The sequence below is a fragment of the Cololabis saira genome, chromosome 10 (assembly GCF_033807715.1).
Source record: "Cololabis saira isolate AMF1-May2022 chromosome 10, fColSai1.1, whole genome shotgun sequence".
Classification (NCBI taxonomy): Eukaryota; Metazoa; Chordata; class Actinopteri; order Beloniformes; family Belonidae; genus Cololabis; species Cololabis saira.
The window spans coordinates 5,334,974-5,350,712 of record NC_084596.1 but is presented as its reverse complement, the minus strand read 5'-3'; the positions used below and the strand labels follow the sequence as shown (position 1 = coordinate 5,350,712).

The window sequence follows — 15,739 nt, the reverse complement described above, 5'->3', positions numbered from 1 at the left end:
CCCAAGAAGCTCTGCAGTGGTTTAAGTCTTACCTGGAGGGGAGACAACAATGTGTCAGGGTCAATGGGGTGAAGTCAAGCCTTCATACTAACAGCATGGGAGTACCACAAGGGTCTGTACTCGGACCACTGTTGTTTTCCATGTACATTAATGACTTACCAAACTGCTGTCCGCGTGTCAACTGCCAGATGTATGCTGATGACACTGTCATCTACGTGTCCGCAAAAACACCAAGCTTGGCAGGCGAGCAACTGACACAGGCACTACTAAACATTCATAAATGGCTTGAGCTGTCATATTTAACTCTTAATGTAAAGAAAACTGTCTCCATGTGTTTCTCTATACGTGATAGGCCTGCTAATGACATATTTGAGGTATGGATCGACCAGGAAAAAATTGATGTAGTGACCGAAGTCAAGTACCTAGGCATTATTCTGGACAAGAATTTAAAATTCAACAGTCAGGTTAAGCAAATTTCCAAGAAGGTCAAACCAAATCTAAATTTATTTTGTTATATTCGAAGGAATTTGTCATGTCAAACTGCTCGATTATACATGCATGCAATGATCTTTTCACATTTGTCATATTGCATCACATCACGGTCATTTGCCTCTCAAACAACTCTAAAACCTATAACATCATTATACAAGCAGGCAATAAAAATTATGGATCAGAAACCTATGAGATGGCACCACTGTGAAATTTTAAGAAAACACAACCTTTTAACTTTTGAAAACTTTGTGAATTTTAGTAGTCTTAAACTGGTTTTTAAATGTTTACATAATCATGTTTCACCCCTGTTCTCTGAAGTGGTTATTAGGCATCAGAGCTCTGGTAGAGTAACCACACGGGCCTGCACCAATGGTGATTGTCGTATCCCAAAGTATAAGACCGCTTTTGGTGAGTCGATTTTTTCTGTGAAGGGTGCAAAACTCTGGAATTCTTTAACCACTAATTTAAAATTAGAAACGTGTGGCAATATTTTCAACAGAGGACTCAAACTATGGCTCAAGTCTAAACAACACTGCCTACATGAATAGGTCAGGTCTGGTTCTGCTCTTGAATTATGTTATCTTTGCTTTATATCTTATGTCATCCTCTAATTTTATTGTATATCTTATTGTATTGTATTTATATTATTTTTTAAAAGCCTCCTGTGGACAAGTGTTGCAAATTAGCATGTATGCTAAAACACTCAAACAGTGCATTTGGTTTGTCCTATGTTATTGTGATGTCCATACCAAATAAAGAAATATAATATAATAATAATAATAAAAGTTTGTTTTGAATGTTTCTGTTTTCAACAGAATAATTTAATAAAACAAACTCCTAAAACTCTCCTGGACAAAAATGAGAATAAAAAAAAATAATAGTAAAACTCTATTTATATTTCCTGAACAATGTTACAAAGAGGAGAGTTGAAGCCAGTAAGCAGCAAGAACCAGCAGTATAACAATTAAAAAAACAAATTTTGGTGTGAATTTCCTTCAAATGAGGTTTTGTCAACCCTATTTTCCCCATTTGGCCAATGCCAGATATTTAACTTGGATGAATCTTTGTTGCAGTGTGCTTGTCTCTTCTGGTGCATCTATCCTGGGCTGCACTCGTGCACCTCCCCAGATCCAAATCTTCACATGTTGAAAAACTTGTCCAAAGGTTCAACCACTAACTCTGCTGTTAGAAAAAGCTCACAGCACCTGGTATTCCCAGGCGGTCTCCCCTCCAAGTACTAACCGGGCTCACGCTGGCTTGGCTTCCAAAATCAGACAAAATCAGGCGCGTTGAGGCTGGTCGGCTGTAAGTGATAAGCCTGGTTTCACAACTGTCTTTTAGTTAGTTAGTTGTTGGTCTACAGAGACCACTATATAAACAGGTGTAGACAGCAGACATTGATGTCTAGTTGAACTGCATCATCCATGACTAGTTTAATGAGGACTAGTGGAATAATGGCTGGTTAAATAAGTAGTTGAAAGAGGATGAGTTGAATAAGGTATAGTTGAATGAATCCATGAATTGCCCTTTCTACAGTTATCTAGAAATTAAACCTGTTTTCTCAAAATCAACTTTTTCAATAAACAGTAGACTGCAAGAACACAGACACACAGACAGTTTGTGTTTATAACTACTTATTTTGAGGTACTTTATCCACTGCAATAAAATAATGAATGATTTTTTCTGTTAAATAAAAAAATCCTGAATTCTTATGTATTGTCCTGCCCTCCATGGCAGACATTCATCCATCAGGTTTGGATTTTGGAGGGATAGAAATAAATAGGCGAATTCCACTGGATAAAGCGCTGGATATGCCACCTCACAACTTTCCTCTCAGGACTAGCCTGAAGGGGATGTGGCTCAGTGGTAGAGCGCATGCAAATGCAATGAAAACACAATAGTGTTCAAATAAATGCTCAGGAAGAGAATGATCATGCTGGTGTTGTTGACTGGTTAAAGATGCTCTCAGTGGTACCAGGCAAAAACCACAGCCAGCTCCAAAAGGCAGAAATACAATTATGGAGGCATCTTCAACATCCTTGAGTGACAGCATGGACAGAAGCATGATCCTCCACTCCAGCAAACTTCTCATCAGTGCAAGAAGGCCCTGTCTTGCTGTTGAGAAAACTTGGTCACTTGCATACAATTACTCTGCTATAGTCAAACAGAGAGAGTAACACACACTACCAGAACTGGGATGGAGATATATCACATCTTTCTGTCATCCCAAGCCAGTTAGGTTTAGAGGCTCTGCTGGGATTTGAACCCAGAATCTCCGGTTTACTAGACAGATGCTTTGACCAACTAAGCCACAGCAACAACAGCACCAGGAGGTTTTACACATATGTTGCCAACAGAGTGACTCGCATCCGAAAATCTACCCATCCCGAGCAGTGGTATTACATATCTACAGAGAACAACCCGGCAGATCACGCCATCAGGCCTGTTCATGCTTCCCAACTTCCACACACAAACTGGCTTTCTTTCATCATTCTTAACACAATCCAACCCAGAGCCATCACAGTCAGATATCTTTTCACTGGTAGATCCTGAAGCAGATGTAGAGATACGGCCTGATGTCACTTCTCTGATCACCAAAACTTCAGAGGCCCAGTTAAGTTCACATCGTTTTGAAAGATTTTCCATTGGATGACCCTGTGTCGCACCATAGCATCACTCATTCGTGTCGCAGTGTCTTTCAAGGAGACCTCAGATCCAAGCAAAGGCAGTGGATGGAGTTGTTATAGTCAGCCGAGCACCTGCAGGTGGTCGTGGGTGGCTTGTAGCTTGCATTACGGAGCACAAGTCTTTCCCTGACCCTGCACCCCAACCTGGGACTTGCTGATTGGGCCGGAGCTTCGGGAGCTGCGTGCTGGCCTGCGGTCCCCACCCCTGGTCATCCCGTTGCTGCTTCCACCTGCCTGCTGTGCTGTTGCCGTCCCTGACCCACCAGTCTGGCCCTCGGCAGGAGGGTCCCCCCTTATGAGCCTGGTCCTGCTCAAGGTTTCTTCCCTCCTAAAGGGGAGTTTTCCCTTGCCACTGTTTGGCTTAAGGTTTTTCTCCCACTAGGGGAGTTTTTACCTGCCATTGTTTATGTAATAACTGCTCGGGGGTCATGTTCTGGGTATGGGTCTCTGGAAAGCGTCTAGAGACAACTCTGTTGTATTAGACGCAGGGGCGGAGCAGGGGTCCCAGCCTAGGGGGGGCGAAGCATTCTAGATGGGCCCTTGTGGCCTAAACATCCCCGTTAGAACATAATCGCTAAAAATGCCACAGATCAGGCCCAACCAACCACAATTCCAACAGCAGCAGCGACACGGTCAGAACCATTTACATGAGGTTTCAGCACCATGGATTTACCAGTCATTATGTCAAACCTAACTATAACCCTAATGCAGACTTTAAGATATAAGTATCAAACTGGAGATAAAAATCAAATGACATCAGTGATGTCTATGGAAGCCCATTTCCACCAGTAAAAGAAAAAAATAAGATGAAATCTTAGCCTTAAAAATAAAAATATCCCCACGGTAAGTCATAATTATGACATAAAAAGTCACCATTTCGACTTTCTATCTCATCATTTCGACTTTTTTATCTCATAATTATGACTTATCGTGGGGATATTATTTATTTTTTAAGGCTAAGTTTTCATCTTAGCCATAGATGTCTGATATCAAGTAGCACAATTCAGACACACGTGTTCAACCTACACGACGACGACATGTATTTAACACAATCAGACACGGCGGTCAAACAGCAACAAACAATATAGGAAAGGCCATATATTCAGCATTATGACAATGTTATCAGAAATAATTAATATTATGACAGCTTACCAATGATGGTTTCATCCAGCGGTGGGCGGAGAACCACAACAAAACATATTTCCATCTGGGGTGGGGGTATTGAACGACCCAAAATGCAAAAACTTTTATTTTAAAACTTTTTCAAATCCGAACTATTTCCGAACCATCAGCCGGTTCTTCACCTTTCAATCACTTTGCTGTTATCAACGGAGAAATCTCTCTGGATTGAGAGCAAGGTGAGGTTGCCAGGTTGGGCAGGTTTCAGCCCAATTGGGCTAAAAAATATATATTTGGGCTGCTTTTCCTGGGTTTTACTTAATATTTAGGAGAAATTATTAACAAAAAAAAGTTTCCATTATGGCAGAGAAAAGTAGAAATTTACACAATAAACTCACTGATAATATATTTGCTTTAATCTACTCCATTTTATTGTAATTTTTGTTTGGAGACTGAACTTTTTTTTAGGGTATTTAGTTAGGCTATGTGAGGATGAAATGTATTACGCATTTCATAATTTATGGTTTTAACAGAGAATGTAAGATTCGGGCTGGTTTTTCATTTTTTCGGTGGGTTTTACGTTGCATTTGGGCTGGAACCTGTCAGATCTGGCAACCTCAACCGCAGCACTGGATATCTTAATGACTCGTCTTTTTGGTCACAATAAACTTGCTCTCATCAACGGCGATATCCCTCTGGATTGAGAGCAAGGTGAGGTTTGGTAGTCTGGTCTCATCAATGCAGCCCGGAGAGAGTTTTTAATCAACTTCAGCTGCTGAAACTCAGCATGAGTTAAGGCTCTGATGCGAGAACTGGCTCGACGCATTGCTACGGCGTAGGCTACGGCGTAGGTTACGCGGCGACGCGCACCTTACGCCGTAGGTTCTGTGTTGGTGTAACGCGGAACCATAAACCAGCCTTAAACAGATGCGCGTGGGAACCCGTGCATGACAGGGAGACACACACGGGGAGAAGGGACTATTTGTTTCATTTTTATTTTTTAAACAACTTTATCCTTATGAACACAAGTTTTATACAGTCCAACTGTCCTTATTTTATTCAGAACACTTTTTTTTTTTCCTCTTCTGAGTTTTTTTTTTTTTTTTTTTTTTCCTCTTCGGAGTGGGCCCCCCGGAGCAGTGGGCCCGGGGCGGCCGCCCCCCCTGCCCCCCCGCCTGCTCCGCTACAGATTAGACGCTATATAAATAAAATTGAATTGAATTGAATTGAACCATAAGTGAGCTCTTCAGAGCAAAGGCTGTGATTATTCTCACTGTGCAGCGTGAGGTCTTCAAGGAAGAATTCAAATGTTTCGATATGAAGCAACATTGCAACTCCCAAAGTCCACTCACAAAGATCAATCCCATCATTGACGAAGATGGATTACTCAGGGTCGGAGGCCGCCTGACGCCGGCAACTCTCACAAAGGAAGAAAAGCATCCACTTATCATTCCCCGTACTCACAATATTGCTTTCCTCTTGGTGAGATACTACCATGAGAAAGTAGCTCACCAGGGCCGTCATATCACAGAGGGAGCAATCAGAGCGGCAGGATTGTGGATTATCGGGAGCAAACGCCTGGTCTCATCTGTACTCTACAAATGTGTCATCTGTCGTAAACTCAGAGGGAAGCTGCAGATTCAAAAGATGGCTGACTTGCCAGCCGACAGGCTTTCACCATTGCCACCCTTTACCAATGTTGGTCTGGATGTCTTCGGTCCGTGGACAGTGATGACACGTCGCACAAGGGGAGGCAGTGCAGACAGCAAATGGTGGGCGGTACTTTTCACATGCATGTCATCAAGAGCTATGCACATCGAGCTGGTTGAATCAATGTCCACATCCACTTTCATTAATGACTTGGATTTATATAGCACCCTTCTAGGCACCCAGAGCGCTTTACAGAAATCATTATTCATTCATACACATTCTCTCTGGTGGTGGTAAACTACATCTGTAGCCACAGCTGCCCTGGGGCAGACTGACAGAAGCGTGGCTGCCATATCGCGCCTAACGACCCCTCCGACCACCACCAACATTCATACACATTCATACACATTCATACACATTCACACGAGGCAAGGTGGGTAAGGTGTCTTGCCCAAGGACACTACGACAGCAAACTGGGACAGAGCGGGATTCGAACCGCCGACCTTCGGATCATTGGACGACCCGCTCTGCCACCTGAGCTACTGCCGCCCACAAATTAATGCATTGAGAAGATTTTTCTCTATCCGTGGACCTGCACAACTCCTTCGCTCAGACAGGGGCACTAATTTTATTGGTGCCTGCAAAGAGTTGAGTGTTGATCACAGTGATGCCACACTGAACAGCTACCTTTATCCGATGGGAAAATGACTTTAGCAGTTCTGCAGTGACCAACGACTCTGAATCTCTGAATCAGCACCAGAGAGGAGAGCTATGAGAGCCAAATCTCGCGAGAGTGTGTTGCTCAGACAGAGACAGGTCTCAAACAAAGTTAATTTTCTCCTAATCTGTTGGTCTGAAAATTGCCATTTTGGTGTCAGAATGTCCAGAAGGTTTGTGGCTTTTGAAAAATGTTACCCATATTTACTTAGGTTACTATGGGGCGAAGGAATTGGTAATAATCTGTGCTCATGTTCCCTTTTCCCATAGGACTCAATAGACTCAGGACCTACTTCCTGTCTCCTAAAGGGGCGGGGCAGTGGGGAAACCAACGTGACGCAGATACAGGAAACTGAACCGTAGTGGGGTGTCTCGTTTATAAAACGTCTCTGGCGCAGCGCAGTTTTGTCTGTCAAGGTGCGGCGACGTCATCGGGGCCCGGCCAGTGATTGGACATGCGCCCTTCGGTCGCCACCCTATTTCACACCTCCAAAGCAGGCTGGGATTTGGAGTCCTCGACAAAGCGGCCATCTTAGGTGAAGCTTTTAAGCTGATTTCGGGTTGAGCCGGCTTTAAAGTCAAATTTACATATTCACAAAATGTTCATAAACATTCATAGCATTCAAACATTCAAGGGAGCCTGACTGAGCGTCCTGGGTGTGTTCAAAACACCCCACTACATTTGGAAACATTTGCACCGTTACAACGTTGTGGATAACGTTGGCTTTCGGTGGATGATTCATACTTCACCCTAACCTCTCGGTCACCTCAGAGGAGCAACTCGTGGACCACATGGCCTAATGGACAAGGCGTCTGACTTCGGATCAGAAGATTGAGGGTTCAAGTCCCTCTGTGGTTATAGAGCCTTCAGATAGTTAGATCTGGTCTCCTAATTCACATTCATTCTTTACAGGTCACTTTGGGTACGGAGTTCAATAATACACACAATATTTGATCATTTAAAAAAGGGTGGCATCTAAAACATTCAGGATGAAAGGAAAAATTGGGAACACTCCACGATTGTGCGTGTCATCCAGGGGCCATGCTAATCTTCTCTGTATCGTTCCAATTTTAGTATGTGTGCTACCAAAGTAACACAACAGGAAGTTCTCTGTGAGCCCGATTTAGATCCCCCTGGTGTTCCACCCTGGATTCTAATGGTTGCCTTACCGGAGAACAGAAATGGCCTTTAATGGCCTTTAAAAACAACTCAAAAACAAGTATTGCAACTTCATTGCACAGATAAATACATTTAGCAACTTATCCATTTCCCAAAGTGACAGCATCTGGTTCTGATCCGTCACATTTCGCCTCAGTTTGACCCTCTAAGACTTCCTCTCTTACATCAGGCAGTCGTGATTGGGTGGCTGCAGAGACAAAGACGGGCTGATATGGCGTCCATGAATAAAACCATGAATAAAACCTGCTCAGGGACTGAGAACTGCAGTACAACATAAACCAGAAGGCTAATCTGGATTCCTCCGGGCCTGGAGATAATTAATGCAAACCATTAAATATAATTTTTTTCACCAGGCCTGGCTTGGTGGAAAATTTGGTGCCTTTTGGGGAACTATCAAATATGGACCAATCAGATGAAGGTGGGCGCGCTTTTTGGCGTGTAGCGTCGCCACGTAACGCTTTTGACGGAGAAAAGTAATGCGCGTTGTCGCAGGATGGAGACGCACATTTTGATGAATAACACATCTGGGTGCATGTTACGGTTCGGGCCGTATTAACTGCCGAAGGAATGGCAGAAATTGCACGATTAATTCAAAATGGCCGACTTCCTGTTCGGTTTCGGCCATGGCGCCAAGAGACTTTTCTTTAAGTTGTGACATGATACAGGTGTGTAGCGATTTTCGCGCATGTACGTCAGACCGTATTGTGGGGCTTGAGGCACGAAGTTTTCTAGGGGGCGCCGTTGAGCCATCAGGCCACTGCCATTAATGCAAACCATTAAATATCTATATTTTTTTGCAAGACCTGGCTTGGTGCAAAATTTGATGACTTTTGGGGCACGGTGGACATGGTGGTCTTTTAGATCCCCTGCACCGATATAAAGGTTCAAAATGAGATGGACACTGACTTTCCAATGACATTGATACACAGTTATTAAGTTTAAATACTGGAAAACTGAAGACTGACTTTTTCTAGACAAAGACTTTAATGGAAGAAAAACCTGCAAAGTTTAAAGCAGAATTGAGCAGCATTTCCTGTCATGTTTAAGAGGAACAACCACTGAAAGTTCCTCCAGGACTTTCTAAAACCTCTGAAATGCTTTATATTTGAAAAAAATGAAGAAAAAGAAGAAACAAAACACTCCAAATGTGACCTGAGTAGCTCAGCTGGAAGAGCATCAGACTTTTAATCTGAGGGTCCAGGGTTCAAGTCCCTGTTCAGGTGGATTAACTGCTGACAGCTGTTTCTGACTGTTAAGTAATGACATGATCATTTTCAATATTCATCTTAAACTATTAAAAAAACAAATGGAGGAAAGACGGAAACAAAGGCCGTTTTCGAATTGGCATACTGTACTACAAGTATACACTGATTTGGCCAAAGTGTAGTAAGTAGTATGCTGTATGTGAACAGAAGGAAATCTGCAGTGTGCGAAAAATACCCGGATGTTGTACTGATCTGGAAAAAAATCCGCAGCATGCTTCAAACAGCCTACCTCGCTTACAATATCCCAGAATGCAATGCGGCCTCGGCCGGGCAGCGATTTTTTCTTTTTTTTCTCAAAGCTTTATTGAGAAAACAGCTGCAATCGGACAGTGATGTGATGTGAAGGCAGAAAGGACTAGTTACACCGTGGAGAGGGAGAAGGAGGAATATAAATGTAAATAACTTTAATATATAACCTTTTTAATTCAATTTAGTGTAAGGACAACGATTAAAAATTGTGGGTTTTTAATAGTATGTTAGGTTTTTGTTAGTTATCTTAGCTAAGTTATCCGTAAATAAAAGTGAACTAAGTGTTATGACAACGTTATATATCTGTAGTTCGTTGTCTTTTCATGAAATAACTACTTTTCATTGCTGTGTTTTGACAGAGAATTTGTCCGGGAGCTGAAATAAATAGATGCAGAGAGAGGGTTTGGACAAGGAGGAGAAGATGGAGAGAGAGCGACTCGACAGAGAGGAGAATTTGTTAATAATAAAATAAAATTAACTTCAATAGACTGTTATGTTCATTTCAATACATTTATTAAAATCAATTTCCATCCCTTATGTCATTTCATCAATGAATGTGGTTTTACTGCTATTTCAACATTTAAGATAAGATAATCCTTTATTAGTCCCGCATCGGGGAAATTTGCAAAATATAGCCCGACTGGAATCGAACCCCCGTTCGCTGTATGAAAGTCGCTAATCAACCCATTGAGCTATAAGATATACAGCTCTGATCCGTCTGTGGTATATATATATCCATCTAGTAACAACACGAAGCTTCACTTTATATTCAGACAAACTAACGTGACAGCTACAACTGTTAGATTTAATATATTAAACCAACATTTATTTCCTAAATGATTTATTTCAGCCGGCGACAATTCTCCACAGGGCTGCAGGTTTCTCCCCGGGACGAGGCCGTGGGTTGACCCGGCGATCGCGTCTGTTCTCCGGCCGTGAGCTGCTGATGCGGCCGGACCGGCGGCTCTTTTGATCCCCGAAACATCGGATCAAATTTCTACGCCTTACTTTTACGCCTGAATGTTAAAAGATGTTAAAACGTAATAAAGTGGCATATTAACAGCGCTACAGCTGGAATTACAACAGTTTCTAGTCCAGTGTTTCTCAATCCTGGTCCTCCTGCATGTTTTAGATGTTACCCTGCTTCAGCGCACCGTGATAAAAGTACGTGTGTCATCAACAGAGTTGTGCAGACCTTGGTGACAGCTAATTAGGACCTTTAATTAGAATCAGGTGTGTTGGTGCAGGGAAACATCTAAAACATGCAGGACAGGGAACACGAGGACCAGGATTGAGAAACACTCTAGTCTGCTTTTAAATCTCATCTTTCGCTGACGTTTTGGTGCGAGATGCATTCTGGGATACACTGTAGCACACTGCTGTGTGAACGGTCTGCTGGAGCAGCGTACTGAATCCTTCATTCAGTAGGCAGTATTCAGTGCATACTTTGCAGTATGTAGCATATAGTGCGGTAGTGTCTGAATTCGAAAACGACCAAAGTTCTCATGCAAGACCTCGGTATCTCAGATGTCGAGCATCAGACTCTTAATCCGAGGGACCTGCATGTTTCCAAACAATAATGTAACAATGTTAATGGCAGCAAAGTGGGACTTGTTCACTCTGAGCCAGGACAAAAACTAGTGAAAGTCCAGATTAAAGATAAGGAGGAGGAAGCCGGAGAACAAGCTGCAGCAGAACAATGTGAGAGATGTCCGATCAGGGAGGAAGAAGAACAGGCTTCAGGCAGAAGGAGATCCAGATAGATGGAGGTCTCATCTTCCACCTCATTCATGGTTTTGCTACTGCTCCATCATCGTCTCCTACGGCACCAGGAGATGCTGGACCCGTCCACCTCCCACCTGTCTGTCTCTAGCATTCTCCTGGTACTTCACCGCATGTTTAGCTGAAACCCAGCTGCTATCTCCACTTCAACAAAACATAAACACCTTTTATGTGATTCTGATCAGAGTATTGTTGTCCATGTAGACATACGTGTTGAATGTTTGAGTTCATTTTCATAAAGACTGCTAACTTTCCCCCAGCGTTAAGAGAACTCTTAACGCCCACATGTTTGCTGCGATGGCTGGGAATCAAACCCAGGGGTCCGTTTCACAAAGCAGGTTTAGTGAAAACTCTGAGTCTATTAACCCTGAAATGAGGGAAACTCTGAGTTTTCCGTTTCACAAAGGGAGGTAACTCAAACCAGAGAAAGAGGAGTAACTCTAGCCTGTTTCACAAAGAGAGGTAACTTAAGCTCTCGGTCAGTTACCGTAGTAACAGACTCTCTGAACCTAACCTGGTCGGGACCAGGTTTATTTCAACGAACCTGGGGCCTCATGTACTAAGAGTGCGTGGATTTCAACGTGAATCCGTGCGTGGAATTAACAAGAACGCAAAAATTCATATGTACAAAGCTGTGCGTACGCCCAAATCCACGCAGGTTTCTCTGTACATCCCAATCAGCGTGGATTTGAGCGCACATGCGGGAGCACAACACTCCACCTTGTCTCCTCCCTCAAATATATGTTTGAATATGATATGAAGATAATTATCCATTAAAAACCGCTAATCCTAACAAGAAAATGCTCTGAGCTGGAATAAATAATTCATTTTGGGGCATTTAGGGGTGTCGGACTCCGGTCCTCGAGGGCCGGTGTCCCTGCAGGTTTTACATGTTTCCCTGCTTCATTGCACCATGATACAAGTGACTGTGTCATCAACAGAACTATCCAGACTTTGATGACAAGTTGGTGATGATCAGGTGTGTTAAAGCAGTGAAACATCTAAAACATGCAGGACACCGGCCCTTCTGGGATTCACTTTGACACCTACATTATGCTGTTCGTTGCTTTGAGTTGCGTTCGGTGAAGAGTTGTGGTTTTATTATGATCCTACGGGTTTGTTAATGTTTATGGGCAGCGTTAGGGCATCATTACACTCTGCTTTTCTTGTTTGTATTTTAAGAACCGACACCAGAATTTTTGGTGGATGAAAAACGGCTCCTCGTTCTGCTTTATTGTCATGCATATTATATAACGGATTAAGACCAATGTACACGTTTATTGAGTCTTACACATTATGGATGTCCGCGATCACCACTCTCATAAGTATAACAATGTGAACAAAATACATTTATATTTAAAACATGAAGCATTACGATCTGATTCCTCTGCTGCAGAAATAAAGACAATTTGTGCCGACGGGATTATCGGGGTGCAAACGTGAGAAATAAAGAGCAAGATTGCTTAAACTCGGAGTGTCGCATCCGCAGGAGGAGGGACAGTCGTGCCAAAGAGTGATTGCCTCCCAGAATCTGATTTCTCCCCTGAAAATGGGTCTTTTTACCTGCCAAAAATTGATTGAAGGCCAAATACAGTTAATGAAAAGTTGTTTCTGCCTAAATATGACTTGATCTCATTCTTGAGCTTCATAATTTGAAATCTGACGGTTTAGCGCTCTCGCTCAACGGGCTGCTGTGCGCGCTCCCGCGGCCACAAATCAGAAGAAATAAGATTCTGGCAGACAATCACTTTTTGGCACAACACCGGTTTTTGCTTCAAAATTAATTTTAATGTATTTCTGTCCAGACACAGTTATGGGATGTTTAGGGTCTGGCTTTTATCTCCAGTAGTCCTCCCATACGGTCGTCATGACGACAGACAGATGTTCGACCTGCAGCTCCAGCTGAAGCATCATGTTGGTCTGAACCGGAGCAGCTGGTCCAGTTCAGGCAGAGATCCAGAAGATCCTCTTGGTACCTGAACCAGCTGATGGTCCAGTCTTAGTCCTGGACCAGCAGATCCAGACTAAACCAGCTGATGGTTCAGTCTTAGTCCTGGACCAGCAGATCCAGACTAAACCAGCTGATGGTCCAGTCTTAGTCCTGGACCAGCAGGTCCAGACTAAACCAGCTGATGGTCCAGTCTTAGTCCTGGACCAGCAGATCAGTCTGGTCCCTGAAGACTCGCTCCTGATCCTGCATCAGCAGGTTCCTCTAACGGAGCCAAAGCTCCATCAGGATTTGCAGGTTCCATCGTTGAGCTCCTTTAGTTGTTTCAGATCATGTGGTTGATTGTGAGATTGTTGCAGCTCCACTCTCGTGTAACTTATCTGGTGATGTGGGGACTGTCATGTCCTTCACGTGGTCGTGAACTTATTGTTGACGTTAAGTTTCCTCATATTCTGCACTTCACTGCATCACCAGTGAGTGTCTCCAACGGACAGAACCTCAGAAAAGTGCGTACAACAGCCTTAATGTGTGTGTGAAGGACCGCAGCTTTCTACGCTCACGTCATTCTTTGTACATCCGACCGTGAGCGTTGAAAGTGGCGTACGCACGTTTTTTGTGCGCCGCACTCTTAGTACATAAGGCCCCAGGGCCCTCATTTATCAACAGTGCGTAGAAAAGGTCCTAAATTCTGTCGTAGGAGTGAAATTTAGAATGTGTGTAAGTACAAAAAAATCCGGATTTATCAAACGTGCGGACGCTGGACGTACGCACATCAGTGATGATAAATCCCACCTGTTCTAAACTGCCGTTGTTAGGTTTAAATCAACATAAAACCCAGCTCTCAACCAAAAAATAACACCAAAGACTGTTGGAATGATTTTTAAGGCCCTTTCTGCAGAAAGCGGAAGCAAGGTCAGAGCTTTTCAGAGCAACGTGGCTCTATGGATGCCCTCGACGGAATGCTTCGCTGTTTCATCCTCTGCAGGGGCTTTTTATTTAAAATGGGACACAGGAAATTACCATATTTAGGTAGCCAATAGAAAATAGACATACAATGGACATATGGAAGAAAACGGGAAACATACAGAGGAACAGACATCGGGGTCAAAATGTCACACATGTGATATTTTCAGTTAAAGAGGTAAACAGAAGCTTAAAGTTTTTATAAACCATAGGTCGCTGAGGTTATATGCCCTCTGGGGCTGAAACAGGAACTCTGAACAGATGTGTGCAGGCTAACTTTACAAATATAATAGAACAGTTGTCCCAGGACAGTCCAAAAAACCCCTGAGTATCTCTCAGGAAGTGGGCAACTGGCCATATTTTCAGAGCATGTGATCGGTTTCAGGGCAAAGGTCAATTTGGGCCTCCTCCTGAACCCAGGAAATCTGGGACAGATGTGTCCATCTGACAATGGTCAACTGTTCATCAGAGCAGACAACCCCCTTTACCCTCAGGGGGGTGGCCTGTCTTATGACCTCTGGTAACTGCGATAAGGATGTGGAAAAACCCAGCGGTCAGTTTCTCTGAGCTGACCTAATTAAGCCTAATTCTGGTAGTTTCATATTTTCATAAGGACAGCAACTTAATTCAAAAAGATCTATCAATCTCACAATTCCCTCCTGTTGTTCTTATGAAACTTCAACTAATATCCGTCCATCAGGCTTAGGATATGAGCATCATACTATAAGTTCAACATATGAGAAATATCAAGGGGAAAGTTTATAACATACTTAATGCAAATTTGTTAATGCAACTATTGGCAAACAAAATGAAACAGTTTACATTCCGGTACCATCATGGACATTCTCGTCATTAATTCTGTTGGGGTAGCCACATTCTTCAATTTAGGTTTGTTGGAGTTGCTGGTAATGGATTTCAGAATACTGGACTAATGAAGTTTGGATGGACCTTTGGACCATTGCACGGAGACACGGAATGATACAGGCAGTGAAAACACAGAACAGTACCAGAACAGTGATAAATGGAATCATAATTTTAGTCATTATGTCAGTCCAGTGGCCTGAGATCAGCCAGGACCAAAAAGTGGTACCTGCTGAGCGCCTGTCTTCTGACACGACTTTGGCCAACTGACGTAATTCGGCTATAGCTGTAGTAATATTACCTTCAGTACCGGTTTCATCAGGGATGAATGTACAGCAGTGTTCCCCAATCATTGCACAGACTCCACCATCCTTAGCAGTTATCAAATCTAACACAGTTCTATCTTGGAGCTCCATTTCTCTAATGGCAGCCATTTCCGTTGCCACTCCTCCTAAGGCTTTAAGAGTGGAGTTAATGAACAGACCCATGCGATAATTTATAGTCTCAATCCTTAACATGGTCTTTGCGACTCCCAACTGGGGAAGTGCTGACAAAACTATCTTTTGGCTTGTTGACCAGAGTTTATGGTCATCGGGGACATCTCTACCCCAGACTGAGTCATGGGGGAGGATACCTATGGTACGTTTAGTACGTGCAGGGGTATGGTGTCCACGAAACACAAATGCGTCTTGGACCAATCTTACCATCATACATCTACCTACCCATCCTGGTGGGAGGAGTAGATAGATTGAGTTGCCACACATCCAAGAGATATCATCTTGTGGGTCAGTCCCAACTGCATCAGGAGCTGCATAGTACTCAGTAC

The 15,739-nt window shown here is 43.2% G+C and overlaps 2 non-coding genes and 1 pseudogene across 2 annotated transcripts; 2 read left to right on the top strand and 1 right to left on the bottom strand.

The window, feature by feature from the left end:
* The first annotated feature begins 7,451 nt into the window (after positions 1 to 7,451).
* trnar-ucg (transfer RNA arginine (anticodon UCG)) lies at positions 7,452 to 7,524 on the top strand. Its single transcript has one exon. It is a non-coding gene; the product is annotated as a tRNA-Arg (tRNA).
* A 139-nt stretch (positions 7,525 to 7,663) lies between these two features.
* Positions 7,664 to 7,763, bottom strand: LOC133453222 (U6 spliceosomal RNA; annotated as a pseudogene).
* Positions 7,764 to 8,995: 1,232 nt separating this feature from the next.
* trnak-uuu (transfer RNA lysine (anticodon UUU)) lies at positions 8,996 to 9,068 on the top strand. The gene has a single exon. It is a non-coding gene; the product is annotated as a tRNA-Lys (tRNA).
* Positions 9,069 to 15,739: the final 6,671 nt, after the last annotated feature.